Here is a 27,432-nt window from a genome sequence, read left to right on the forward strand (position 1 = left end):
AATTGACGGTAGCTCGTACGGAAAGCAAGAGTAGCTGATGCTACCGAGGACTCGGGCGCGAGCTTGTCCGACGACTTCTTGGGCTCTTATTCGTGGTGGCATTCAGACAGGCAAGGGTGCTGTCGATTGTTGCGTACGAATGCGAAATACCTGCATTGTGCGTTTCCGCAAAGTGATTTTTACGCCAAAGTTGTGATCGTCCTGCAAGTTGTGTCACATGTGGATCTCAGAGCTTAGCAGTTTCCGTGGTGTAGCGGTTATCACGTCTGCCTAACAGGCAGAAGGTCTCCGTTTCGTTTAACGGCGTAATCACTTTTTCGTCGCACTCAACAAGACACTTGCTACAATCTCTACTGTGAACATTTAAATCAATTTCAAACGTCCAACCACCAGGCTGCAGATGGCTCAAATGATACGTGAAACTCTTTCAGAACCGGTTACTTGGTTTTTGTGCTTACCTGGAGGGCAGGAAATGCGCTGAACAGCCGCCGGCATGCCGGTAGTCGCCACACGTTTGCACAAAACGCAAGAGCTCGTCCGGGATTTGAACCCGGGACCTCCTGCACCCGAAGCAGGAATCATACCCCTAGACCAACGAGCCTTCTCGATGCACATGACTATCGCCTCCGTTCTTGGTATCACCGTGCAGAGCTGCTGCTCACCCAGCGTTCTCCCTGGCTGTTGCGGTTTGATTGTTTTTATCGTTGTCTTTTACTATAGCAACTTCTAGAATCGGACGGAGCTCGTAGCCGATGCCCTTGCTTACGCAGGAAAAATCTGTTGGAGCTACGGTTTTCCAGGTAGTACAACGGCAAAACCGTCGTTTCCGTGGTGTAGCGGTTATCACGTCTGCTTTACACGCAGAAGGTCCCCGGTTCGATCCCGGGCGGAAGCACGACTTTTTTTAAACCCGTTTTCGGATTCCATTTCCGAGATAACGTCACGTCTGCGTGTGCGGGATAATAAATGTCGTGTGCTACACCGATATCGCCTCATTTTACTGTCAAATGCTCTTGCTCCCATAGTGCACCGGTATTCAGTAACTCAGAACGCTCGTAGCTCCATTCTGGCCTGCAAAATTTACTATCCATTTCTTCAAGACTACTTCAAGTTCGCTTCATACTGGCTTTCCTGATCTCTTTGCACTCGCCTTGTCACAACTCTGTTGAAGTGTGAACGTAACTAATAGTGAGAAACTCTTAACTACGCTCAGTCTTGTATCCCACTCTTTGGTTGACGTTGTCGCTAATCAGATGAAGGTAGACTGCTCCACGATTGAGCTTCGTCTCCACTCACGGTGCACACGTTCTGCAAAGACAACCTTTGTTTTCCGTTGCATGCAAGATTATTGTCGGCTCTTCTACAGAAATCGACCTATGTAATTTACTGGTATCAGATTCTTGCCATATCAAACGGTCCCTTCATGACCGTAGGGCCACACACAGCGTGCTGCGGTACGCATCTGTTCTTCATTGCAGAGCTACAAACGTGGGTGAGCTCCACCTACTCTTCAGCACGGTCAAAACGGTAGGGCTCGTCCGGGATTTGAACCCGGGACCTCCTGCACCCAAAGCAGGAATCATACCCCTAGACCAACGAGCCACTTGCCGGTGGCAGTGAAGGTAATCCCAAGCAGTCCAGCTCCGAGGAACACAAACTTTCATGTAAATCAGAAAGAAAAGCGCTTTCTGAAGGCAGCGCCCACCACTGATGGAAAGAATATTAAAGGCAATGAATGTAGAGTGAATAATTTCATCGCGCTCTGCAGATGAACAGACGGTGGTGTTTCACTTTCGTCATGTGCTTTCTTAGCATCAAGGGAAGGCAAATGCACTAAACAAAAGAACACCGGGAATCCGAAACACCAACTCATAACCAAAAGATAGCGGAATATACTGCAAGCAAAACTTCCAAACACGACTCCTGAAGGCGTCGGTGCCTTAAGAATTATTCCGTGCAGCAATGATCATCTACGAAGAGCCAACTGTATGTGTCGCTCCACCACGCAACTTTTTTTGATATCGTTTTACCTAAATTTCCATTACCTGTTCGTTACAAGAATACCGTGTGGCTTTCAACTGGTCTGCTTCGTCCAGCAGCGATAGTAGTAACTAAACCGACCACAGTATCATTAAAAGTAGGTCAGACACAAAAGTCGGAGTTGCTCTGTAGCTCATGTTATTCTGCTTTCAAATGCAATTGTATGGCTGGGAGTAGGGGCGTACTCCTGTAATGCAGGCGTCCGGGAGGCCGTTTCTGTGGGAGACATCTGGGAACAACTACAGACACGGCCGTTTCATTAGCTCAGGAACGACCGCGATGCTCTTATCGAGCTCTGCAGATTGACCGGACTGCAGTGCGGAATTTTCTGCTAGTGGTGGCTCGGGGTTAAGAGAAGTCGGGAGGTGTGAGCAAAACTACATCGGGAAACCGAAACAGACGACTCATAACGAAAAGATTGCGGAATGTACTGCAAAAGCAAACGTTGGAGAAGACGAACTCTGAAGCCGTCGGTGCTTTAACAATCATTCCGTGCAGCAACGATAATCTGGGAAGAGCGAAGGGTGGGTTCCGCTCGACCACACAACAAATTTTATATAATGTTCTACTTGTTCTAAATTTGCGTTTCCAGATCATCAGTAAAATACTGTGTGATTTACACCTGGCTTGCTTCTTCCAAAAGCGATATTAAGAAATACATCGACTGCAACGTCATTAGGGGTCGCGGGTCGGGGCGCCGGCGCGCCAGCGGCGGCCTGTCGGGGCTGCTGGTGCCTCCATGTAGAGCTACCGCTGGGCCCGGGCTCCTTGCCGCTAACGAAGTGATTGCTTTTGGTGACATCATATGCAATAGCGACTGCGCGAATTGACGGTAGCTCGTACGGAAAGCAAGAGTAGCTGATGCTACCGAGGACTCGGCCGCGAGCTTGTCCGACGACTTCTTGGGCTCTTATTCGTGGTGGCATTCAGACAGGCAAGGGTGCTGTCGATTGTTGCGTACGAATGCGAAATACCTGCATTGTGCGTTTCCGCAAAGTGATTTTTACGCCAAAGTTGTGATCGTCCTGCAAGTTGTGTCACATGTGGATCTCAGAGCTTAGCAGTTTCCGTGGTGTAGCGGTTATCACGTCTGCCTAACAGGCAGAAGGTCTCCGTTTCGATTCCCGGCGTAATCACTTTTTCGTCGCACTCAACAAGACACTTGCTACAATCTCTACTGTGAACATTTAAATCAATTTCAAACGTCCAACCACCAGGCTGCAGATGGCTCAAATGATACGTGAAACTCTTTCAGAACCGGTTACTTGGTTTTTGTGCTTACCTGGAGGGCAGGAAATGCGCTGAACAGCCGCCGGCATGCCGGTAGTCGCCACACGTTTGCACAAAACGCAAGGGCTCGTCCGGGATTTGAACCCGGGACCTCCTGCAACCGAAGCAGGAATCATACCCCTAGACCAACGAGCCTTCTCGATGCACATGACTATCGCCTCCGTTCTTGGTATCACCGTGCAGAGCTGCTGCTCACCCAGCGTTCTCCCTGGCTGTTGCGGTTTGATTGTTTTTATCGTTGTCTTTTACTATAGCAACTTCTAGAATCGGACGGAGCTCGTAGCCGATGCCCTTGCTTACGCAGGAAAAATCTGTTGGAGCTACGGTTTTCCAGGTAGTACAACGGCAAAACCGTCGTTTCCGTGGTGTAGCGGTTATCACGTCTGCTTTACACGCAGAAGGTCCCCGCTTCGATCCCGGGCGGAAGCACGACTTTTTTTAAACCCGTTTTCGGATTCCATTTCCGAGATAACGTCACGTCTGCGTGTGCGGGATAATAAATGTCGTGTGCTACACCGATATCGCCTCATTTTACTGTCAAATGCTCTTGCTCCCATAGTGCACCGGTATTCAGTAACTCAGAACGCTCGTAGCTCCATTCTGGCCTGCAAAATTTACTATCCATTTCTTCAAGACTACTTCAAGTTCGCTTCATACTGGCTTTCCTGATCTCTTTGCACTCGCCTTGTCACAACTCTGTTGAAGTGTGAACGTAACTAATAGTGAGAAACTCTTAACTACGCTCAGTCTTGTATCCCACTCTTTGGTTGACGTTGTCGCTAATCAGATGAAGGTAGACTGCTCCACGATTGAGCTTCGTCTCCACTCACGGTGCACACGTTCTGCAAAGACAACCTTTGTTTTCCGTTGCATGCAAGATTATTGTCGGCTCTTCTACAGAAATCTACCTATGTAATTTACTGGTATCAGATTCTTGCCATATCAAACGGTCCCTTCATGACCGTAGGGCCACACACAGCGTGCTGCGGTACGCATCTGTTCTTCATTGCAGAGCTACAAACGTGGGTGAGCTCCACCTACTCTTCAGCACGGTCAAAACGGTAGGGCTCGTCCGGGATTTGAACCCGGGACCTCCTGCACCCAAAGCAGGAATCATACCCCTAGACCAACGAGCCACTTGCCGGTGGCAGTGAAGGTAATCCCAAGCAGTCCAGCTCCGAGGAACACAAACTTTCATGTAAATCAGAAAGAAAAGCGCTTTCTGAAGGCAGCGCCCACCACTGATGGAAAGAATATTAAAGGCAATGAATGTAGAGTGAATAATTTCATCGCGCTCTGCAGATGAACAGACGGTGGTGTTTCACTTTCGTCATGTGCTTTCTTAGCATCAAGGGAAGGCAAATGCACTAAACAAAAGAACACCGGGAATCCGAAACACCAACTCATAACCAAAAGATAGCGGAATATACTGCAAGCAAAACTTCCAAACACGACTCCTGAAGGCGTCGGTGCCTTAAGAATTATTCCGTGCAGCAATGATCATCTACGAAGAGCCAACTGTATGTGTCGCTCCACCACGCTACTTTTTTTTATATCGTTTTACCTAAATTTCCATTACCTGTTCGTTACAAGAATACCGTGTGGCTTTCAACTGGTTTGTTTCGTCCAGTAGCGATAGTAGTAACTAAACCGACCACAGTATCATTAAAAGTAGGTCAGACACAAAAGTCGGAGTTGCTCTGTAGCTCATGTTATTCTGCTTTCAAATGCAATTGTATGGCTGGGAGTAGGGGCGTACTCCTGTAATGCAGGCGTCCGGGAGGCCGTTTCTGTGGGAGACATCTGGGAACAACTACAGACACGGCCGTTTCATTAGCTCAGGAACGACCGCGATGCTCTTATCGAGCTCTGCAGATTGACCGGACTGCAGTGCGGAATTTTCTGCTAGTGGTGGCTCGGGGTTAAGAGAAGTCGGGAGGTGTGAGCAAAACTACATCGGGAAACCGAAACAGACGACTCATAACGAAAAGATTGCGGAATGTACTGCAAAAGCAAACGTTGGAGAAGACGAACTCTGAAGCCGTCGGTGCTTTAACAATCATTCCGTGCAGCAACGATAATCTGGGAAGAGCGAAGGGTGGGTTCCGCTCGACCACACAACAAATTTTATATAATGTTCTACTTGTTCTAAATTTGCGTTTCCAGATCATCAGTAAAATACTGTGTGATTTACACCTGGCTTGCTTCTTCCAAAAGCGATATTGAGAAATACATCGACTGCAACGTCATTAGGGGTCGCGGGTCCGGGCGCCGGCGCGCCAGCGGCGGCCTGTCGGGGCTGCTGGTGCCTCCATGTAGAGCTACCGCTGGGCCCGGGCTCCTTGCCGCTAACGAAGTGATTGCTTTTGGTGACATCATATGCAATAGCGACTGCGCGAATTGACGGTAGCTCGTACGGAAAGCAAGAGTAGCTGATGCTACCGAGGACTCGGCCGCGAGCTTGTCCGACGACTTCTTGGGCTCTTATTCGTGGTGGCATTCAGACAGGCAAGGGTGCTGTCGATTGTTGCGTACGAATGCGAAATACCTGCATTGTGCGTTTCCGCAAAGTGATTTTTACGCCAAAGTTGTGATCGTCCTGCAAGTTGTGTCACATGTGGATCTCAGAGCTTAGCAGTTTCCGTGGTGTAGCGGTTATCACGTCTGCCTAACAGGCAGAAGGTCTCCGTTTCGATTCCCGGCGTAATCACTTTTTCGTCGCACTCAACAAGACACTTGCTACAATCTCTACTGTGAACATTTAAATCAATTTCAAACGTCCAACCACCAGGCTGCAGATGGCTCAAATGATACGTGAAACTCTTTCAGAACCGGTTACTTGGTTTTTGTGCTTACCTGGAGGGCAGGAAATGCGCGGAACAGCCGCCGGCATGCCGGTAGTCGCCACACGTCTGCACAAAACGCAAGGGCTCGTCCGGGATTTGAAACCGGGACCTCCTGCACCCGTAGCAGGAATCATACCCCTAGACCAACGAGCCTTCTCGATGCACATGACTATCGCCTCCGTTCTTGGTATCACCGTGCAGAGCTGCTGCTCACCCAGCGTTCTCCCTGGCTGTTGCGGTTTGATTGTTTTTATCGTTGTCTTTTACTATAGCAACTTCTAGAATCGGACGGAGCTCGTAGCCGATGCCCTTGCTTACGCAGGAAAAATCTGTTGGAGCTACGGTTTTCCAGGTAGTACAACGGCAAAACCGTCGTTTCCGTGGTGTAGCGGTTATCACGTCTGCTTTACACGCAGAAGGTCCCCGCTTAGATCCCGGGCGGAAGCACGACTTTTTTTAAACCCGTTTTCGGATTCCATTTCCGAGATAACGTCACGTCTGCGTGTGCGGGATAATAAATGTCGTGTGCTACACCGATATCGCCTCATTTTACTGTCAAATGCTCTTGCTCCCATAGTGCACCGGTATTCAGTAACTCAGAACGCTCGTAGCTCCATTCTGGCCTGCAAAATTTACTATCCATTTCTTCAAGACTACTTCAAGTTCGCTTCATACTGGCTTTCCTGATCTCTTTGCACTCGCCTTGTCACAACTCTGTTGAAGTGTGAACGTAACTAATAGTGAGAAACTCTTAACTACGCTCAGTCTTGTATCCCACTCTTTGGTTGACGTTGTCGCTAATCAGATGAAGGTAGACTGCTCCACGATTGAGCTTCGTCTCCACTCACGGTGCACACGTTCTGCAAAGACAACCTTTGTTTTCCGTTGCATGCAAGATTTCTGTCGGCTCTTCTACAGTAATCGACCTATGTAATTTACTGGTATCAGATGCTTGCCATATCAAACGGTCCCTTCATGACCGTAGGGCCACACACAGCGTGCTGCGGCACGCATCTGTTCTTCATTGCAGAGCTACAAACGTGGGTGAGCTCCACCTACTCTTCAGCACGGTCAAAACGGTAGGGCTCGTCCGGGATTTGAACCCGTGACCTCCTGCACCCAAAGCAGGAATCATACCCCTAGACCAACGAGCCGCTTGCCGGTGGCAGTGAAGGTAATCCCAAGCAGTCCAGCTCCGAGGAACACAAACTTTCATGTAAATCAGAAAGAAAAGCGCTTTCTGAAGGCAGCGCCAACCACTGATGGAAAGAATATTAAAGGCAATGAATGTAGAGTGAATAATTTCATCGCGCTCTGCAGATGAACAGACGGTGGTGTTTCACTTTCGTCATGTGCTTTCTTAGCGTCAAGGGAAGGCAAATGCACTAAACAAAAGAACACCGGGAATCCGAAACACCAACTCATAACCAAAAGATAGCGGAATATACTGCAAGCAAAACTTCCAAACACGACTCCTGAAGGCGTCGGTGCCTTAAGAATTATTCCGTGCAGCAATGATCATCTACGAAGAGCCAACTGTATGTGTCGCTCCACCACGCAACTTTTTTTGATATCGTTTTACCTAAATTTCCATTACCTGTTCGTTACAAGAATACCGTGTGGCTTTCAACTGGTCTGCTTCGTCCAGCAGCGATAGTAGTAACTAAACCGACCACAGTATCATTAAAAGTAGGTCAGACACAAAAGTCGGAGTTGCTCTGTAGCTCATGTTATTCTGCTTTCAAATGCAATTGTATGGCTGGGAGTAGGGGCGTACTCCTGTAATGCAGGCGTCCGGGAGGCCGTTTCTGTGGGAGACATCTGGGAACAACTACAGACACGGCCGTTTCATTAGCTCAGGAACGACCGCGATGCTCTTATCGAGCTCTGCAGATTGACCGGACTGCAGTGCGGAATTTTCTGCTAGTGGTGGCTCGGGGTTAAGAGAAGTCGGGAGGTGTGAGCAAAACTACATCGGGAAACCGAAACAGACGACTCATAACGAAAAGATTGCGGAATGTACTGCAAAAGCAAACGTTGGAGAAGACGAACTCTGAAGCCGTCGGTGCTTTAACAATCATTCCGTGCAGCAACGATAATCTGGGAAGAGCGAAGGGTGGGTTCCGCTCGACCACACAACAAATTTTATATAATGTTCTACTTGTTCTAAATTTGCGTTTCCAGATCATCAGTAAAATACTGTGTGATTTACACCTGGCTTGCTTCTTCCAAAAGCGATATTAAGAAATACATCGACTGCAACGTCATTAGGGGTCGCGGGTCGGGGCGCCGGCGCGCCAGCGGCGGCCTGTCGGGGCTGCTGGTGCCTCCATGTAGAGCTACCGCTGGGCCCGGGCTCCTTGCCGCTAACGAAGTGATTGCTTTTGGTGACATCATATGCAATAGCGACTGCGCGAATTGACGGTAGCTCGTACGGAAAGCAAGAGTAGCTGATGCTACCGAGGACTCGGCCGCGAGCTTGTCCGACGACTTCTTGGGCTCTTATTCGTGGTGGCATTCAGAAAGGCAAGGGTGCTGTCGATTGTTGCGTACGAATGCGAAATACCTGCATTGTGCGTTTCCGCAAAGTGATTTTTACGCCAAAGTTGTGATCGTCCTGCACGTTGTGTCACATGTGGATCTCAGAGCTTAGCAGTTTCCGTGGTGTAGCGGTTGTCACGTCTGCCTAACAGGCAGAAGGTCTCCGTTTCGATTCCGGGCGTAATCACTTTTTCGTCGCACTCAACAAGACACTTGCTACAATCTCTACTGTGAACATTTAAATCAATTTCAAACGTCCAACCACCAGGCTGCAGATGGCTCAAATGATACGTGAAACTCTTTCAGAACCGGCTACTTGGTTTTTGTGCTTACCTGGAGGGCAGGAAATGCGCGGAACAGCCGCCGGCATGCCGGTAGTCGCCACACGTTTGCACAAAACGCAAGGGCTCGTCCGGGATTTGAACCCGGGACCTCCTGCACCCGAAGCAGGAATCATACCCCTAGACCAACGAGCCTTCTCGATGCACATGACTATCGCCTCCGTTCTTGGTATCACCGTGCAGAGCTGCTGCTCACCCAGCGTTCTCCCTGGCTGTTGCGGTTTGATTGTTTTTATCGTTGTCTTTTACTATAGCAACTTCTAGAATCGGACGGAGCTCGTAGCCGATGCCCTTGCTTACGCAGGAAAAAGCTGTTGGAGCTACGGTTTTCCAGGTAGTACAACGGCAAAACCGTCGTTTCCGTGGTGTAGCGGTTATCACGTCTGCTTTACACGCAGAAGGTCCCCGCTTCGATCCCGGGCGGAAGCACGACTTTTTTTAAACCCGTTTTCGGATTCCATTTCCGAGATAACGTCACGTCTGCGTGTGCGGGATAATAAATGTCGTGTGCTACACCGATATCGCCTCATTTTACTGTCAAATGCTCTTGCTCCCATAGTGCACCGGTATTCAGTAACTCAGAACGCTCGTAGCTCCATTCTGGCCTGCAAAATTTAGTATCCATTTCTTCAAGACTACTTCAAGTTCGCTTCATACTGGCTTTCCTGATCTCTTTGCACTCGCCTTGTCACAACTCTGTTGAAGTGTGAACGTAACTAATAGTGAGAAACTCTTAACTACGCTCAGTCTTGTATCCCACTCTTTGGTTGACGTTGTCGCTAATCAGATGAAGGTAGACTGCTTCACGATTGAGCTTCGTCTCCACTCACGGTGCACACGTTCTGCAAAGACAACCTTTGTTTTCCGTTGCATGCAAGATTACTGTCGGCTTTTCTACAGAAATCGATCTATGTAATTTACTGGTATCAGATTCTTGCCATATCAAACGGTCCCTTCATGACCGTAGGGCCACACACAGCGTGCTGCGGCACGCATCTGTTCTTCATTGCAGAGCTACAAACGTGGGTGAGCTCCACCTACTCTTCAGCACGGTCAAAACGGTAGGGCTCGTCCGGGATTTGAACCCGGGACCTCCTGCACCCAAAGCAGGAATCATACTTTTTTTTTTTTTTTTGTTTTTTGGGCCTCCCATCACCCCTTTTAGCCCATCCTTGCGCTCTCCATAATTCGCCTTCATCGGCGTCGACTTCTCACGCCATGTACATAACCATAAACTGATGAGACGAAGTTAATCCCTTTATCGTGGAGAAACTAATGTACCCCTTCTTTGGGCTTATTGATAATGTGAAAAAAGAATGATGTCTTCAGTAGGTAGAAACAGAAGTTATGTTCAGTTTGTTTCCTTCTTCATCGCTGTTTTTTGTTGTCACACTTAAAGCAAATAGTCTTCCTTGACAAAGAAACGTCAGAGGGCATTCCGAAACTGCCTGTTCTCTCTGAAAATGCTTAAAAAACAAACCATATTCGGTGAGAAGCAACTATTTATAATGGCTTCTTGAAAAATAAATTAATAAACGTTGAACTCAAAGAACGGCAAATCCAGTAAAAACTAAAATAATTTTTTTTTTTTCACGATTGTTAAGTAAGTTAGTAGTGGTGAACACTCTCTTACGTTTGTCTTCTGTGTCCGCAGATATTTCTTGTTAATTCTTTTACATCAAGGTCTTGGTTAAAAAATTTGCGTATGTTTCTTTATATTTACTAGTCTTCAGTAACATGTGATGCTCAGTTAGCAGATAGATCCAAAAATCCTTCGTGTAGAGGTAATGGACCGTTGCCGCTTTCAGCCAATTGACTGCGTTGCGTTTCGTGTTAGGAAAGGGTACATCATCCGGTGTCAAAAAGTCCGCAGGCGTTATAGCGTTAGGTGACGTTCGAAGGATGAGTGCCAGCTTTCGTCGGACATTCAGCCAGATATCTTTAACCTTGTCGCACACGAAACGATGTTCTTCGTTATCAATTAAACTACACGTTGCACACAAAGGCGAATCCGCTAAGTGGATCGAATGAAGTTTCGAGTTTGTTGCAACTTTCCTATTTACAACAAAGTACCATGTTGCTTTCAGATGAGTAGCTAAGCTACGGTTATGAATATTTGCCCATATCACTTTCCAGTTAGAACATGGATAGTTTTGTTCTATTTTGTTGTTCTTCTTTTCTCCCATCAATTTGCCATATATTTCTTTTACGTTTGTCATGTCTTTTTCCGGAATTCTTGAACGTAGGTAGCTATATTCTATTAAAAACCATCGTAAATGGTAAAGTCCGCTCGGTATGTGCTGCACATTAATGGGTGGAGAGAGGTCATCTGGAGCTATTTCAGATAGCAAGTGCGCGGCGATACAGCTGCCGGATTGTCTCCATTGTTGAAATGTATTGGAGATGTACAGAGCCTGCGACTTTTTAGTAACATTCGTTAAGTTTAAGCCGCCATTATTAGTGGCGAGCGTCAGAGTGTCATACTGGATTTTAAATATGTGGCCACGGCTCACAAAATAGCCTATTGCTGACATAATTTGTTTGGCGACGCCGGCGGGTATTGGCAGTATCTGGGCGACATAATTGACTTTGGAAGTAATAGAGACGTTCGCTAAAGACACTCTCTGAATTTCATTTAACTGTCGAATACTATGTGTCCGTACACTAGCTCGTATGGTAGTTAGTACTTGTCTATAGTTGGCCGCAATAGTTTGACGTATATTTTTTCGGAAATCAATGCCGAGACACTTCAAGGCTGTTAGCTCACGTAACTGACCGTGTGTGCGCATGCCAATGCCACATCCGATATTGAATATGCCGGACTTGGTTTTGTTTAACCTCGCGGCTGACGCTCGTTCGTATTTTTCTATTATGTGCATTGCCGTCTCGACTTCCGCTACATTCATAACGAGAAACCCAACATCGTCCGCATAAGCTTTACATATTATTTTGTTTCCTCGTATTTGCAATCCTTGTAACCGCTGAGTCAAGGTAGCGAGCAAAGGTTCGATGGCCATGGCAAAAAGTGCCATGGACAACGGACAACCTTGCCTGACGGAACATGCGATCTCGACTGGCCGGCTAGGCTGGCCATTTATGATGATTCTGGAGGAGTTATTCGTTACCAAACGTCGTATGAGGTCGACGAATCTCGGCGGAAAACCCATTGCGCCCATCGTTTTCAGGAGGTAGGAGTGGCTGATCCTGTCGAAGGCTTTATCGAAATCTAACGACACGATGGCACATTTTAGTCGACATACTTCTGCTATTGAAATTATGTCGCGGTAGTCGGACAGCGTCTGCTGAATTTTCCTACCTTTGCCCACGCTAAACTGATATGGGCCGGTGACGCTGGCCATTACATTTTTAAGTCTGTGGGCTAAGAGCCGCGAAAAAATTTTATAGTCGCTGTTCAGCAGAGTGATTGGTCTCAAATTTCCAATTTTCTTGCCAGCCGATTTTTTTGCGATTAACACTACCATACCTTCGCGAAAATCTTTCGGTATCTCCTTATTGAGGTTCAGAAGTTCATTACAGATGCATGTAATTCTATGTTTTATATGTTCCCAGAAGACTTGATAAAATTCTGCTGGTATGCCGTCAGCTCCAGGGGATTTATTTTTTGCACTTTGATAGACAGCATAGTGTACATCGTCTTCGGTCGCCTCCGCTATTAGAGCTTCCGCGTACGCGTTACCAACGCGTCCTTGCAGGTGGGTCAGTAAATCGTCCTGTGCTTTTTCGTCTACCTCTTTATGTGAAAACAAGTTGTCGAAATGGGTTAGTATTTCTGCTTTTATGTCGTTGTGCATTGTCAAGGTGGGTCCATTATCAGTTTTAAGCTCCGTCAGTATTTTGCGGAATCCTCGTTTAGTTTCACGAATCACATGATATATCGAAGTGGCTTCTTTTTGCGCCACAGTCTCTGCTCTTGACCTTATTTGGTATCCTTCAAGCTGTTGTCGCCTTAATGTTAGTATTTTTGCCTGGATTTTTTTAATTCTCCCATGGTTCCCAATAGCTGTAGCACCTTGCAGGTAGAGTTCTCGGAGACAATGAGAGTAAAATTCTATCGTTCTTTTCCGCCAAAAGCTCTTCTCCCGGGAGTAGTTGATGAAACATCTCCGGATCTGAGGTTTGGCGCATTTGAGCCACCAATCCAAAGTCGAGTGGTAAGAGATGAGTTTGGTCTCGCAGGCTCTCCAGGTGGTGAGAAAGGCTTCTCGACAGGCAGGATCTTTTAAGTGTGAAACATAAGTTTCCATGGCCCTTTATATCGACAGGTTCCTTGTCGTTCCAAATTTAATGTGCATATATATGCAGCGTGGTCCGAAAAAACGGTTGGCCAAACTTCAGACTGCAGGATGCGGTGTTTCAGATTGGGCGAGACATATATTCGATCCAACCGGCTCGCTGAATGATTAGTGAGGTGGGTAAAGCCGGGTGCCGCGCCGTGCTTTTGCTCCCACGAATCAGTTAAACGGAGATCGGTGACGATACGTTCCAGGTCCGGCGATTTGTTGTAGTTCGGAGTTTGGTCTTTGGCATGTATGACACTGTTAAAGTCGCCTCCAAGGATGGTATGGGTGCAGTGTACACCAAACAAAGGAACAATTCCCTCCTTAAAAAACTGTGCTCGTTGGCACCGATTGGTAGAACCAGATGGGGCATAGACATTAATAATCCTGGTGTTATAAAGCGTGCCGGCAATGCCTCTGCCGTTAGGCAGTTTTGTTACGTCTGTAATGACGACGCCCTCTTTGAAAAGAAATGCGGTAACCAAGTCACATCCAATTCCAGGATTGACTATAGCATTATACCCCTGTATGAAGTCAAGTTTGATGTTTGTTACTTCTTGTAAAAACAAAATGTCCACATCAGCTGCATACAGGAAATCTTTTAAATTTTGTAAATTAAATGGGCTACAAATTTTATTGATGTTCAGCGTAGCGATCTTATATGCCTGCAACGGAACTACGTTAGCCAAGACGGGAGTGTAATTAGGAAAAACTCTGGCAACATATCATTTCGAAAAAACATTAAGAAATCTGACCCGAGAGACATGTGGACACAAGTCAGTAAAACCGTTCAGACTAGAAATATTCATGACTTGGGAAGGGATCAGTCGGCTTCTCCGTGTCTGGGACAGTATCCGTCGCGGCGATGACATTCAAGACGACGTCATCTCGTGGTGTGGCCATCGTGGTGACTGTAACGGTTCCTGTGGTGTCCATAATTTCGTCCTCCTTTGTAGTGTCGTCGACATCGTCTGCCCACGGATTCGACAGCCCTGTCATCGGTTCGTCATTAAGTGGTGCACTATATTCAGGTGTTTGCTGGTGATTTTTATCTTCGGTTCGGGTAATTGCTACGTCATCGGAGGGCAAACTGGCAGAACCTGAGGTACTATCCAAGGACACAGGGTCTTCGTTAGATGACTGCTGATTGCACTGCAAGTTCTCAGATGCAGATTGACGTATTTTGCCCCCTATTTGCTTCGCCTGTTCACGCAGTTGTGGTGCAGTCTGCTCTGCACCTTGACGCGCGATCCTCCGTTTTTTAGATTTCTTGGGAGATGCGTCTCGTGGTGGACTTTGGACGGTACCTGAAGAAGCCTCAGGTTGCAAAGTAGCACTACTCGAAGTGATTGACGCCAGGTCTGACTTCATTGCACTTGACGGGCTGTGGTCAGTGCCTAAGGCAGCTGCAGGATTCGGAGGAGCACCACTAGAAACGGCTGGTTGCGAGTCCGTTTTCTGTGCACCTGATACGCTTTTGATACCTCCTAAAGAAGCTCCAGGATGCAGAGGAGCACTACCCGAAGCGACTGAGGTCGCGTCCGTATCCATTGCCTCATTGGGCGATTCCACGGCGACAAGGGCAGGAGCAGATATGTCTTCGCAGGAGGGTTGAGTGTCTACAGATGCTACACCTGAGTCGGTCGGTTGGTCGGTCGCTTGTGGGTCGGTATTCGTAGTAACTTCGGGGGGCGCAGTGGCACTAGCAAAACCGCGCGCTACGGCGACATATGTCACGGGCAGCGTTGACATAGCAGGGGGCCTGACGGCATCGCCGGCAGGCAGCTGCGCCACTCGCCTTTGAACACAGTCTGCACGAACGTGGCCTGGTAAATTGCAGACAGCACACGTTTTCGGTTGGTCATCATACATCACAACAGCTCTATATCCGCAGACGTTTATAAACGACGGAATGTGCTTCTGAAATTCGACTTTTAATTGGCGCACACCATTCAAAACAGGGAATTTATGTGCAGCAGACCACCGTTCGGCAATATTACTCAAAACTTTCCCGTATGGAGCAATAACAGCATTTATCTGGTCACTTGTAATTTCAAAGGGAAGTTCAAAGACTCGCACGGTCCGAATACCTAGACCAGCATGGGCAACGGTAACCTCCCCAACATTTCCGTCAGCATGTTTAAATTTCAGAATGCCACCACAAGATCGAACTATCCTTTCACACAATTCTGGACTGGCAAGTTTCACGAAAACCACACTGTTCATAATCGAGAAATGTATGCCGATAATATCATCAAGTCCTATTTTAACATCATCCTCTAACCACTGTTCAACATCAAATGACCTCGGTCGGACAAAGTTGCGATCAAACGTGAATTTCAAAGTATCTTTTCGTTGCGGTTGCGACATCTCTTAATACTTTTTCATGTCTACACAAATACTATAGACAGCGACGCGTTGCAGCAAGAGCAGAGACTTACCACGCGGAGCTAACGCAGCACAGCACACAGCACGGCACGTCCGACCTCCAGCGCAGCCGCTGGCTGACTGTACCCCTAGACCAACGAGCCACTTGCCGGTGGCAGTGAAGGTAATCCCAAGCAGTCCAGCTCCGAGGAACACAAACTTTCATGTAAATCAGAAAGAAAAGCGCTTTCTGAAGGCAGCGCCCACCACTGATGGAAAAAATATTAAAGGCAATGAATGTAGAGTGAATAATTTCATCGCGCTCTGCAGATGAACAGACGGTGGTGTTTCACTTTCGTCATGTGCTTTCTTAGCGTCAAGGGAAGGCAAATGCACTAAACAAAAGAACACCGGGAATCCGAAACACCAACTCATAACCAAAAGATAGCGGAATATACTGCAAGCAAAACTTCCAAACACGACTCCTGAAGGCGTCGGTGCCTTTAGAATTATTCCGTGCAGCAATGATCATCTACGAAGAGCCAACTGTATGTGTCGCTCCACCACGCAACTTTTTTTGATATCGTTTTACCTAAATTTCCATTACCTGTTCGTTACAAGAATACCGTGTGGCTTTCAACTGGTCTGCTTCGTCCAGCAGCGATAGTAGTAACTAAACCGACCACAGTATCATTAAAAGTAGGTCAGACACAAAAGTCGGAGTTGCTCTGTAGCTCATGTTATTCTGCTTTCAAATGCAATTGTATGGCTGGGAGTAGGGGCGTACTCCTGTAATGCAGGCGTCCGGGAGGCCGTTTCTGTGGGAGACATCTGGGAACAACTACAGACACGGCCGTTTCATTAGCTCAGGAACGACCGCGATGCTCTTATCGAGCTCGGCAGATTGACCGGACTGCAGTGCGGAATTTTCTGCTAGTGGTGGCTCGGGGTTAAGAGAAGTCGGGAGGTGTGAGCAAAACTACATCGGGAAACCGAAACAGACGACTCATAACGAAAAGATTGCGGAATGTACTGCAAAAGCAAACGTTGGAGAAGACGAACTCTGAAGCCGTCGGTGCTTTAACAATCATTCCGTGCAGCAACGATAATCTGGGAAGAGCGAAGGGTGGGTTCCGCTCGACCACACAACAAATTTTATATAATGTTCTACTTGTTCTAAATTTGTGTTTCCAGATCATCAGGAAAATACTGTGTGATTTACACCTGGCTTGCTTCTTCCAAAAGAGATATTAAGAAATACATCGACTGCAACGTCATTAGGGGTCGCGGGTCCGGGCGCCGGCGCGCCAGCGGCGGCCTGTCGGGGCTGCTGGTGCCTCCATGTAGAGCTACCGCTGGGCCCGGGCTCCTTGCCGCTAACGAAGTGATTGCTTTTGGTGACATCATATGCAATAGCGACTGCGCGAATTGACGGTAGCTCGTACGGAAAGCAAGAGTAGCTGATGCTACCGAGGACTCGGCCGCGAGCTTGTCCGACGACTTCTTGGGCTCTTATTCGTGGTGGCATTCAGAAAGGCAAGGGTGCTGTCGATTGTTGCGTACGAATGCGAAATACCTGCATTGTTCGTTTCCGCAAAGCGATTTTTACGCCAAAGTTGTGATCGTCCTGCAAGTTGTGTCACATGTGGATCTCAGAGCTTAGCAGATTCCGTGGTGTAGCGGTTATCACGTCTGCTTTACACGCAGAAGGTCCCCGCTTCGATCCCGGGCGGAAGCACGACTTTTTTTAAACCCGTTTTCGGATTCCATTTCCGAGATAACGTCACGTCTGCGTGTGCGGGATAATAAATGTCGTGTGCTACACCGATATCGCCTCATTTTACTGTCAAATGCTCTTGCTCCCATAGTGCACCGGTATTCAGTAACTCAGAACGCTCGTAGCTCCATTCTGGCCTGCAAAATTTACTATCCATTTCTTCAAGACTACTTCAAGTTCGCTTCATACTGGCTTTCCTGATCTCTTTGCACTCGCCTTGTCACAACTCTGTTGAAGTGTGAACGTAACTAATAGTGAGAAACTCTTAACTACGCACAGTCTTGTATCCCACTCTTTGGTTGACGTTGTCGCTAATCAGATGAAGGTAGACTGCTCCACGATTGAGCTTCGTCTCCACTCACGGTGCACACGTTCTGCATAGACAACCTTTGTTTTCCGTTGCATGCAAGATTACTGTCGGCTCTTCTACAGAAATCGACCTATGTAATTTACTGGTATCAGATTCTTGCCATATCAAACGGTCCCTTCATGACCGTAGGGCCACACACAGCGTGCTGCGGCACGCATCTGTTCTTCATTGCAGAGCTACAAACGTGGGTGAGCTCCACCTACTCTTCAGCACGGTCAAAACGGTAGGGCTCGTCCGGGATTTGAACCCGGGGCCTCCTGCACCTAAAGCAGGAATCATACCCCTAGACCAACGAGCCACTTGCCGGTGGCAGTGAAGGTAATCCCAAGCAGTCCAGCTCCGAGGAACACAAACTTTCATGTAAATCAGAAAGAAAAGCGCTTTCTGAAGGCAGCGCCCACCACTGATGGAAAGAATATTAAAGGCAATGAATGTAGAGTGAATAATTTCATCGCGCTCTGCAGATGAACAGACGGTGGTGTTTCACTTTCGTCATGTGCTTTCTTAGCATCAAGGGAAGGCAAATGCACTAAACAAAAGAACACCGGGAATCCGAAACACCAACTCATAACGAAAAGATAGCGGAATATACTGCAAGCAAAACTTCCAAACACGACTCCTGAAGGCGTCGGTGCCTTAAGAATTATTCCGTGCAGCAATGATCATCTACGAAGAGCCAACTGTATGTGTCGCTCCACCACGCAACTTTTTTTGATATCGTTTTACCTAAATTTCCATTACCTGTTCGTTACAAGAATACCGTGTGGCTTTCAACTGGTCTGCTTCGTCCAGCAGCGATAGTAGTAACTAAACCGACCACAGTATCATTAAAAGTAGGTCAGACACAAAAGTCGGAGTTGCTCTGTAGCTCATGTTATTCTGCTTTCAAATGCAATTGTATGGCTGGGAGTAGGGGCGTACTCCTGTAATGCAGGCGTCCGGGAGGCCGTTTCTGTGGGAGACATCTGGGAACAACTACAGACACGGCCGTTTCATTAGCTCAGGAACGACCGCGATGCTCTTATCGAGCTCTGCAGATTGACCGGACTGCAGTGCGGAATTTTCTGCTAGTGGTGGCTCGGGGTAAAGAGAAGTCGGGAGGTGTGAGCAAAACTACGTCGGGAAACCGAAACAGACGACTCATAACGAAAAGATTGCGGAATGTACTGCAAAAGCAAACGTTGGAGAAGACGAACTCTGAAGCCGTCGGTGCTTTAACAAACATTCCGTGCAGCAACGATAATCTGGGAAGAGCGAAGGGTGGGTTCCGCTCGACCACACAACAAATTTTATATAATGTTCTACTTGTTCTAAATTTGCGTTTCCAGATCATCAGTAAAATACTGTGTGATTTACACCTGGCTTGCTTCTTCCAAAAGCGATATTAAGAAATACATCGACGAAGTGATTGCTTTTGGTGACATCATATGCAATAGCGACTGCGCGAATTGACGGTGGCTCGTACGGAAAGCAAGAGTAGCTGATGCTACCGAGGACTCGGCCGCGAGCTTGTCCGACGACTTCTTGGGCTCTTATTCGTGGTGGCATTCAGACAGGCAAGGGTGCTGTCGATTGTTGCGTACGAATGCGAAATACCTGCATTGTTCGTTTCCGCAAAGCGATTTTTACGCCAAAGTTTTGATCGTCCTGCAAGTTGTGTCACATGTGGATCTCAGAGCTTAGCAGATTCCGTGGTGTAGCGGTTATCACGTCTGCTTTACACGCAGAAGGTCCCCGCTTCGATCCCGGGCGGAAGCACGATTTTTTTTAAACCCGTTTTCGGATTCCATTTCCGAGATAACGTCACGTCTGCGTGTGCGGGATAATAAATGTCGTGTGCTACACCGATATCGCCTCATTTTACTGTCAAATGCTCTTGCTCCCATAGTGCACCGGTATTCAGTAACTCAGAACGCTCGTAGCTCCATTCTGGCCTGCAAAATTTACTATCCATTTCTTCAAGACTACTTCAAGTTCGCTTCATACTGGCTTTCCTGATCTCTTTGCACTCGCCTTGTCACAACTCTGTTGAAGTGTGAACGTAACTAATAGTGAGAAACTCTTAACTACGCACAGTCTTGTATCCCACTCTTTGGTTGACGTTGTCGCTAATCAGATGAAGGTAGACTGCTCCACGATTGAGCTTCGTCTCCACTCACGGTGCACACGTTCTGCAAAGACAACCTTTGTTTTCCGTTGCATGCAAGATTACTGTCGGCTCTTCTACAGAAATCGACCTATGTAATTTACTGGTATCAGATTCTTGCCATATCAAACGTTCCCTTCATGACCGTAGGGCCACACACAGCGTGCTGCGGCACGCATCTGTTCTTCATTGCAGAGCTACAAACGTGGGTGAGCTCCACCTACTCTTCAGCACGGTCAAAACGGTAGGGCTCGTCCGGGATTTGAACCCGGGGCCTCCTGCACCCAAAGCAGGAATCATACCCCCCCTTTTTTTTTTTCTTTTTTTTTTGTTTTTTTTTTTCTTTTTTTCCTTTTACTTCTTTTTTTTTATGGCAGACGCTCTATCCATTTTTTTTTTTTTAAAAAGCCTAAAAACAAAAACAAAGATAGTAAGATAGTGCCACCGCCACTTTCATCCTACAGTTAACTAGGACGGCCGTTCGCCACCACTTTAGATTTTGCGAACGAAACAAATTAAATATGCCTCTGAACTTTTAATATAAAAAAAAAATTATAAAAGGAGAAAGGAAAGGGTATAATACGTTATTATATTTGATTTGTTGTTCATTTTGTTCTTGTGTATTTATTAGGATTCTAAACGCAGGTCTCCTCCCCACTTTTTTATATCTTTTTTTTTATTTATTTATATAGGTATCAATGTGCGAACAGTCATAGTTAATCAAGCCTGGAAAACTAAAACAGAATGAAGACACCATCGAAGATATTAAACGTAAATAACATGAAAAAGAAAACTACCACGTCGTAGTTAGGCTTCCCATTGACTGCGCCCTCTGATAAAGATTGTTCAATATATGCTCGTTTGCAGTTTGTTCTGACCTCATCTGCCACTGCCTGGAACATTCCAGCTGCACGGGGGGCTGTGAAAGGCGCTCCATAGGTAGTTTGCGAAGCATTGTCGATATCTGGTATGCCCTGAAATAGCATGATGTTTTTCTTGCAAATAGAGCCAGAAGTCAAGGAAATTCTTGTGTCCGTCACGACAGAGGTAATGGACCGCATGTCCACGTATCCAGGTGACGGAGTTGGTTCGAGTCTTGGGGTAAAATGTCTCATCCGGAAACAATAACGTGCGTGCAGATATATGCTCCGGCCTAACTCGCAAGACATAAGCCAGCATCTGCCGCACTAGGTGCCAAACCGGTTCCGCCTCTCCGCAGCTGAGGCGGTGCTCGTCAGAATCTACAGTGTTACAACCCACACAATTAGGAGATTCTGCCATGTGGATATTGTAGAGACGTTCTTGCGTCACCAGCTTCCCATTAACGACTACGTACCATTGGGAAACAACGTCGGAATCAAGCATGGCATCGTGTACAGTCTTCCACACAACGCGCCACCGTACGTCAGGATATTTTAGTTCGACCACATTTAGGGGGCGGCGTTGCATCATGTCGTGATAAATACGTCGAGTCGTGGCCATTTGTGGTGTCGTGAGCGCTACACTGCAATAACTTTGTTCTAAATAGAAACGTCCTATATAAAAGAGGGGCGCTGGGATGTCCTGTAGTGGCACCGGCGCTCTTAGTGAAGTAGGTCGTAGCGCCGTCAGAAGCAGACTCGTGAGGCTCGTAGGACAACGGCGCAGCAGACATAAATGTGAGCTAACATAGAGGGCAATGGCCCTATCATGGACGTTGACTAGGCCGAGACCACCTTTTTCCTTGGGGAGAGTAAGAGATACGTATCTGATCTTCAGTAACATACCAGCTGTGACGAAGTATCCCAGCGCTGCCATAATGCTACGAGCCAAGGATTTCGGAATGGGTAGCGTTTGGGCGACATGCGGTATGCGGGACGCAAGGTATACATTGGCATAATACGCCCGCTGAACGATGTTGAGGGACCGCAAGCGCTGATTTGCAATTCCGGCCCTAATTTGGTGAAGAAGGCGTCGATAATTGAGCGTCGTCGCGCGTCGCATGTCGTTCATGAAATCTAAGCCCAAGCAGCGGACAGTATGACTGAAGTGTAAGGGGGCAATGTGTTCCTGCGGTAGCCCAATCCCGATGCTCAAGGCGACAGATTTGTCAATGTTGATTTGGCTACCAGAAGCTGTACCGTAGGTTGCAATCCAGTCCAACGTCGCGGCCATATCGTCAGCTCCTCGTATGACGATCATCAAATCATCCGCATATGCGGTGCAGCGATAGATGGAGCCGCCGAACTGTATCCCAGTGAGCCTGTCTCGGAGACCACACAACAAGGGTTCTAAGGCCAATGCAAATAACAATGTTGATAATGGACATCCCTGTCGTACTGATCGGCGGATCGGCATGGGTGCCGTCAGTCTTCCATTAACAAGAACTCGAGAAGTAGCCCCATGCAGAAGGCGTGTCAACACTGTGATAAAGGGGTCGGGATATTCCATGCGCCGTAGAACGGCAGTGAGGAAAGTGTGGCCCACACGGTCAAAAGCCTGGCTAAAGTCGATAGACGCCAGGGCTGCCGGCAAACGTCTCACCCGTGCAAGGGAGATGAGATCTCTGTAACGACATAACGCAGTTCTGATGTTGTTTGGTCCCCCCAAGGACATCTGATCGCTGGACAGGACGTGCAATAGTGTGCCCCGAAGACGTTCTGATAGTAGCCTCGAAAAGATCTTGAAGTCGCTGTTCAATAACGTTAAGGGGCGATAATCGCGGACATGATTCCGTCCCTTCGGCTTATGGATGGGGACAATCAGTCCTTCCAAGAACGGTGCAGGCAGCGGTATACCCGGGGACATCAATTCCTGACAAATTTCAACCCAACACGGTACCAACAGTTGTTTAAATGCTCGATAGAACTCTAATGGTAATCCATCGATTCCTGGTGATTTATGGGGAGCACCTTTACCAATGGCGTCGAGCACTTCCTCTTCTGTCACTTCCCCCAGTAAAGTCGGTACCATGTCTGGTGGAACTGTACTGTGGACATGTGCTGAAACGGAGTCTACCGTCGCCATATCAGGGAGCACTGCTGAATAAAGTTGAGCGTAATGCCCATAGAAGGCTTCTGCTATATCTGCTTGTTCTGCCACGTGTCGTCCGTCGTCCGTTATCATGTCGGTTACCAGTGCCCTACGGCGCCTCCTGCGTTCTAGGAGCACATGGTGCATAGATGGCCTTTCTGATTGTATCATGTCTGGAGCACGCGACCGTATAACAGCGCCTTGTAAATGATGGCGTGCTAAGGAGATGAGTTGCGCTTTCGCGCGATTGACTATGATCTGCCGGTCAGGTGAGGGCTCCATAGCAAGACATTCCCGTAGGACGGTGTAATAAAAGTTTTCCGTGCTCCTCCTCCATGCCGCCGCTTCCCGGCCGTAAGCCATGAAGGTGCGCCTAAGAGCAGGCTTCGCACATTCAATCCACCAACTGAGGGTCGATCGGTAACGACCACGACGCTGTAAGGACGCGTTCCACGACTCTTCGATAGCACGTTTACATGCCGGCTCGTCCAGATGGGCGACGTTCAGTTTCCAGGGGGGCCTACTGCGCCACACACGTGCAGCTGGAAGGGCAATGGTGCAAATATAGGCTGTGTGGTCGGTGAATGCAGTGGGCCAGAGCTCTGCTCCTCTCGTCGCCGTCGAAAGGGTGCTTGTGACGTAAATCCTGTCTAACCGACTTGATGAATGACTTGTATAGTGGGTGTATCCAGGAGCTGGGCCATGGATATGGCGCCACGTGTCAATCAGGTGGAGGTCACGCACTAGCATTTCCAATTCCGCACACGGGACGTGATGTGGCTGCTGATCAGACTGAGATAATGTACAGTTAAAATCTCCTCCGATCATCATATCGTCTATGCGGCCCATAAATAGACGTGTGATATCTTCCGAAAAGAAGCGGGCCCGGTCTCTCCGTCTCCCTGATCCTGAAGGGGCATAGACATTGATGAGTCGTACACCGTTGACAGTTACTGCCATGGCTCTTGCACTCGGTAAGTACAGTACGTCCGTAGCCTCCAAACCGTCCCGTAGCAGAACAGCCACACCACAATCGGTAGAAGAGGCGTGGGAGATGTGGGCGGTATATCCGTAGAAGTCAGGGAAACTAGCGACACATACTTCCTGTAAGAGGGCCACGTCGACGTCCGCCGCATCAAGCATGCGTTGTAGCATTGTCAGTTTGTGTGGTGCCCTTATCGCGTTGATATTGATTGTGGCTAGGCGAAAGGTGTGCTGCCTAGCCTCTTCACCTAGGGTAGACCCCATGGCAATCAAAGCTAACCGCAAGAGATGCCGGACCTACCAAATTCGTTACAAATTATGCGTCTTTTACGATAGGAGTGGCATCTCCTATGCCACCCCCTCCGCTGTCACCCGTGCCCTCTTTAGGAAGTTCCTCAACATCGTCCGACCACAGTGGCTGCAACACGATGCTGTGTAGCTGATCAGCACCTAAATCTCCCGCACGTACGTCGTCTTTGTTAGAGGTAGACGGAGCGCCATCCATCGACGCGACCTGCTGAATCCGTGGTGCAAGAAGTAACTTGGCACTCGTGGTATGGGCAAGTGAACCGTCTACACCACTTAGATTCTCAGCAGGCGCAGCATCCATGCCGTCTGAGGAGATGTCACCGTCTTGACCGGCCGTGTGTAGGAGGCAATCGTCTGAAGGGGTCCGCCGACGTCGCTCCCGTCGCCGAGGCGAACGTTGCTTGCGAACGTGGACATCCGTATCCGAATGTGGGAGGCAATCCAGCGTCGTATCACCTTCCGCTAGGAAAGCCGCGGTCGGGACAATGTTCGCGTCCACGTCCATCGCGTTCTGGATGTTACGTTGCGTCTGGAGTCCGTGGGACTGCTGCTGCTGTTGTTGCTGTGGAGGGGGCGACATATGGGTTGGCATCGGGGGTCCTTCCTCTTCCTCCCTTGGTGCTTCTGGCGTCGATGGGTGTGTCTGATCGCCCGTTTCGTCCTCAACTATGGTGCGCATCGTCGTCTGAGCGTACGTGAGGGGCAGGATTGTCGTCCCCGTCGGGGAAAACGGAGTCTCCCACTGGTATCTGCGTAATTCTACGTTGTAAGCAGCTCGATCGAACATGGCCTTCCTGCCCACATCCGGAACAGGTACGCGGCTGACCGTCGTACATAATGATTGCACGACAGCCACCGATGTTCAAATAGGACGGCACATGTTTCTTGAGCTCAAGTTTAATTTGGCGCACACCATTGTAGACCTTATACGTCGAGAAAGTTTGCCACTTTTCAGCAACGTGGTTGATAACATTGCCGTACGGTCGGAAGGCGGCCTTGACAACTTCCTCTGGGACCTCGAAGGGGAGCTCAAAAACTCTTACAGTCCTTAGGCCCATGCCTGCATGATCCACCGTCACTGCACCGATATGCCCGTCAGAATGTTTGAATCTGAGAGAGTTCGAGTATTTAGACACCACTGTCGCGCAGACCTCTGCACTGGTCATTTTAACATAAACCACGCTCGCCGTTATAGAAAAATGTATTCCGACGACAGTCGCCGGATCTAAACGTAGATCGTCTCGTATGAACTGTTCTATTTCATAGGCTCGAGGACGCGCGTGATCTGGTTGGAAGGTAATTTTGATCGTATCGTGGCGCCATGTGTGTGCCATAGTCGCACCGAACTTGAAACTAATACAACTCGCGCCGCGAGAAGGTAAACACAAGCAAGCGCTCACGGTCGCGCACGGCGGGGCGCAGCGGACGTCCTCGCCCCACCGCAGCCGAAAGCAGACTGTCCCTAGACCAACGAGCCACTTGCCGGTGGCAGTGAAGGTAATCCCAAGCAGTCCAGCTCCGAGGAACACAAACTTTCATGTAAATCAGAAAGAAAAGCGCTTTCTGAAGGCAGCGCCCACCACTGATGGAAAGAATATTAAAGGCAATGAATGTAGAGTGAATAATTTCATCGCGCTCTGCAGATGAACAGACGGTGGTGTTTCACTTTCGTCATGTGCTTTCTTAGCGTCAAGGGAAGGCAAATGCACTAAACAAAAGAACACCGGGAATCCGAAACACCAACTCATAACCAAAAGATAGCGGAATATACTGCAAGCAAAACTTCCAAACACGACTCCTGAAGGCGTCGGTGCCTTAAGAATTATTCCGTGCAGCAATGATCATCTACGAAGAGCCAACTGTATGTGTCGCTCCACCACGCAACTTTTTTTGATATCGTTTTACCTAAATTTCCATTACCTGTTCGTTACAAGAATACTGTGTGGCTTTCAACTGGTCTGCTTCGTCCAGCAGCGATAGTAGTAACTAAACCGACCACAGTATCATTAAAAGTAGGTCAGACACAAAAGTCGGAGTTGCTCTGTAGCTCATGTTATTCTGCTTTCAAATGCAATTGTATGGCTGGGAGTAGGGGCGTACTCCTGTAATGCAGGCGTCCGGGAGGCCGTTTCTGTGGGAGACATCTGGGAACAACTACAGACACGGCCGTTTCATTAGCTCAGGAACGACCGCGATGCTCTTATCGAGCTCTGCAGATTGACCGGACTGCAGTGCGGAATTTTCTGCTAGTGGTGGCTCGGGGTTAAGAGAAGTCGGGAGGTGTGAGCAAAACTACATCGGGAAGCCGAAACAGACGACTCATAACGAAAAGATTGCGGAATGTACTGCAAAAGCAAACGTTGGAGAAGACGAACTCTGAAGCCGTCGGTGCTTTAACAATCATTCCGTGCAGCAACGATAATCTGGGAAGAGCGAAGGGTGGGTTCCGCTCGACCACACAACAAATTTTATATAATGTTCTACTTGTTCTAAATTTGCGTTTCCAGATCATCAGTAAAATACTGTGTGATTTACACCTGGCTTGGCTTGCTTCTTCCAAAAGCGATATGAAGAAATACATCGACTGCAACGTCATTAGGGGTCGCGGGTCCGGGCGCCGGCGCGCCAGCGGCGGCCTGTCGGGGCTGCTGGTGCCTCCATGTAGAGCTACCGCTGGGCCCGGGCTCCTTGCCGCTAACGAAGTGATTGCTTTTGGTGACATCATATGCAATAGCGACTGCGCGAATTGACGGTAGCTCGTACGGAAAGCAAGAGTAGCTGATGCTACCGAGGACTCGGCCGCGAGCTTGTCCGACGACTTCTTGGGCTCTTATTCGTGGTGGCATTCAGACAGGCAAGGGTGCTGTCGATTGTTGCGTACGAATGAGAAATACCTGCATTGTGCGTTTCCGCAAAGTGATTTTTACGCCAAAGTTGTGATCGTCCTGCAAGTTGTGTCACATGTGGATCTCACAGCTTAGCAGTTTCCGTGGTGTAGCGGTTATCACGTCTGCCTAACAGGCAGAAGGTCTCCGTTTCGATTCCGGGCGTAATCACTTTTTCGTCGCACTCAACAAGACACTTGCTACAATCTCTACTGTGAACATTTAA

The 27,432-nt window shown here is 48.2% G+C and overlaps 13 non-coding genes across 13 annotated transcripts; 6 read left to right on the forward strand and 7 right to left on the reverse strand.

Annotated features, from left to right (window-relative positions):
- Positions 1-529: 529 nt before the first annotated feature.
- Positions 530-601, reverse strand: Trnap-cgg (transfer RNA proline (anticodon CGG)). Its single transcript has one exon. It is a non-coding gene; the product is annotated as a tRNA-Pro (tRNA).
- A 221-nt stretch (positions 602-822) lies between these two features.
- Positions 823-895, forward strand: Trnav-uac (transfer RNA valine (anticodon UAC)). Its single transcript has one exon. It is a non-coding gene; the product is annotated as a tRNA-Val (tRNA).
- A 635-nt stretch (positions 896-1,530) lies between these two features.
- Positions 1,531-1,602, reverse strand: Trnap-ugg (transfer RNA proline (anticodon UGG)). Its single transcript has one exon. It is a non-coding gene; the product is annotated as a tRNA-Pro (tRNA).
- A 1,791-nt stretch (positions 1,603-3,393) lies between these two features.
- On the reverse strand, positions 3,394-3,465 carry Trnap-cgg (transfer RNA proline (anticodon CGG)). Its single transcript has one exon. It is a non-coding gene; the product is annotated as a tRNA-Pro (tRNA).
- A 221-nt stretch (positions 3,466-3,686) lies between these two features.
- Trnav-uac (transfer RNA valine (anticodon UAC)) lies at positions 3,687-3,759 on the forward strand. The gene has a single exon. It is a non-coding gene; the product is annotated as a tRNA-Val (tRNA).
- Positions 3,760-4,394: 635 nt separating this feature from the next.
- Trnap-ugg (transfer RNA proline (anticodon UGG)) lies at positions 4,395-4,466 on the reverse strand. The gene has a single exon. It is a non-coding gene; the product is annotated as a tRNA-Pro (tRNA).
- A 2,084-nt stretch (positions 4,467-6,550) lies between these two features.
- Positions 6,551-6,623, forward strand: Trnav-uac (transfer RNA valine (anticodon UAC)). The gene has a single exon. It is a non-coding gene; the product is annotated as a tRNA-Val (tRNA).
- A 635-nt stretch (positions 6,624-7,258) lies between these two features.
- On the reverse strand, positions 7,259-7,330 carry Trnap-ugg (transfer RNA proline (anticodon UGG)). The gene has a single exon. It is a non-coding gene; the product is annotated as a tRNA-Pro (tRNA).
- Positions 7,331-9,121: 1,791 nt separating this feature from the next.
- Positions 9,122-9,193, reverse strand: Trnap-cgg (transfer RNA proline (anticodon CGG)). Its single transcript has one exon. It is a non-coding gene; the product is annotated as a tRNA-Pro (tRNA).
- A 221-nt stretch (positions 9,194-9,414) lies between these two features.
- Positions 9,415-9,487, forward strand: Trnav-uac (transfer RNA valine (anticodon UAC)). The gene has a single exon. It is a non-coding gene; the product is annotated as a tRNA-Val (tRNA).
- Positions 9,488-17,388: 7,901 nt separating this feature from the next.
- Trnav-uac (transfer RNA valine (anticodon UAC)) lies at positions 17,389-17,461 on the forward strand. The gene has a single exon. It is a non-coding gene; the product is annotated as a tRNA-Val (tRNA).
- A 635-nt stretch (positions 17,462-18,096) lies between these two features.
- Positions 18,097-18,168, reverse strand: Trnal-uag (transfer RNA leucine (anticodon UAG)). Its single transcript has one exon. It is a non-coding gene; the product is annotated as a tRNA-Leu (tRNA).
- A 1,387-nt stretch (positions 18,169-19,555) lies between these two features.
- Trnav-uac (transfer RNA valine (anticodon UAC)) lies at positions 19,556-19,628 on the forward strand. The gene has a single exon. It is a non-coding gene; the product is annotated as a tRNA-Val (tRNA).
- Positions 19,629-27,432: the final 7,804 nt, after the last annotated feature.

This window comes from Schistocerca gregaria, chromosome 2 (assembly GCF_023897955.1).
Source record: "Schistocerca gregaria isolate iqSchGreg1 chromosome 2, iqSchGreg1.2, whole genome shotgun sequence".
Taxonomy (NCBI): Eukaryota; Metazoa; Arthropoda; class Insecta; order Orthoptera; family Acrididae; genus Schistocerca; species Schistocerca gregaria.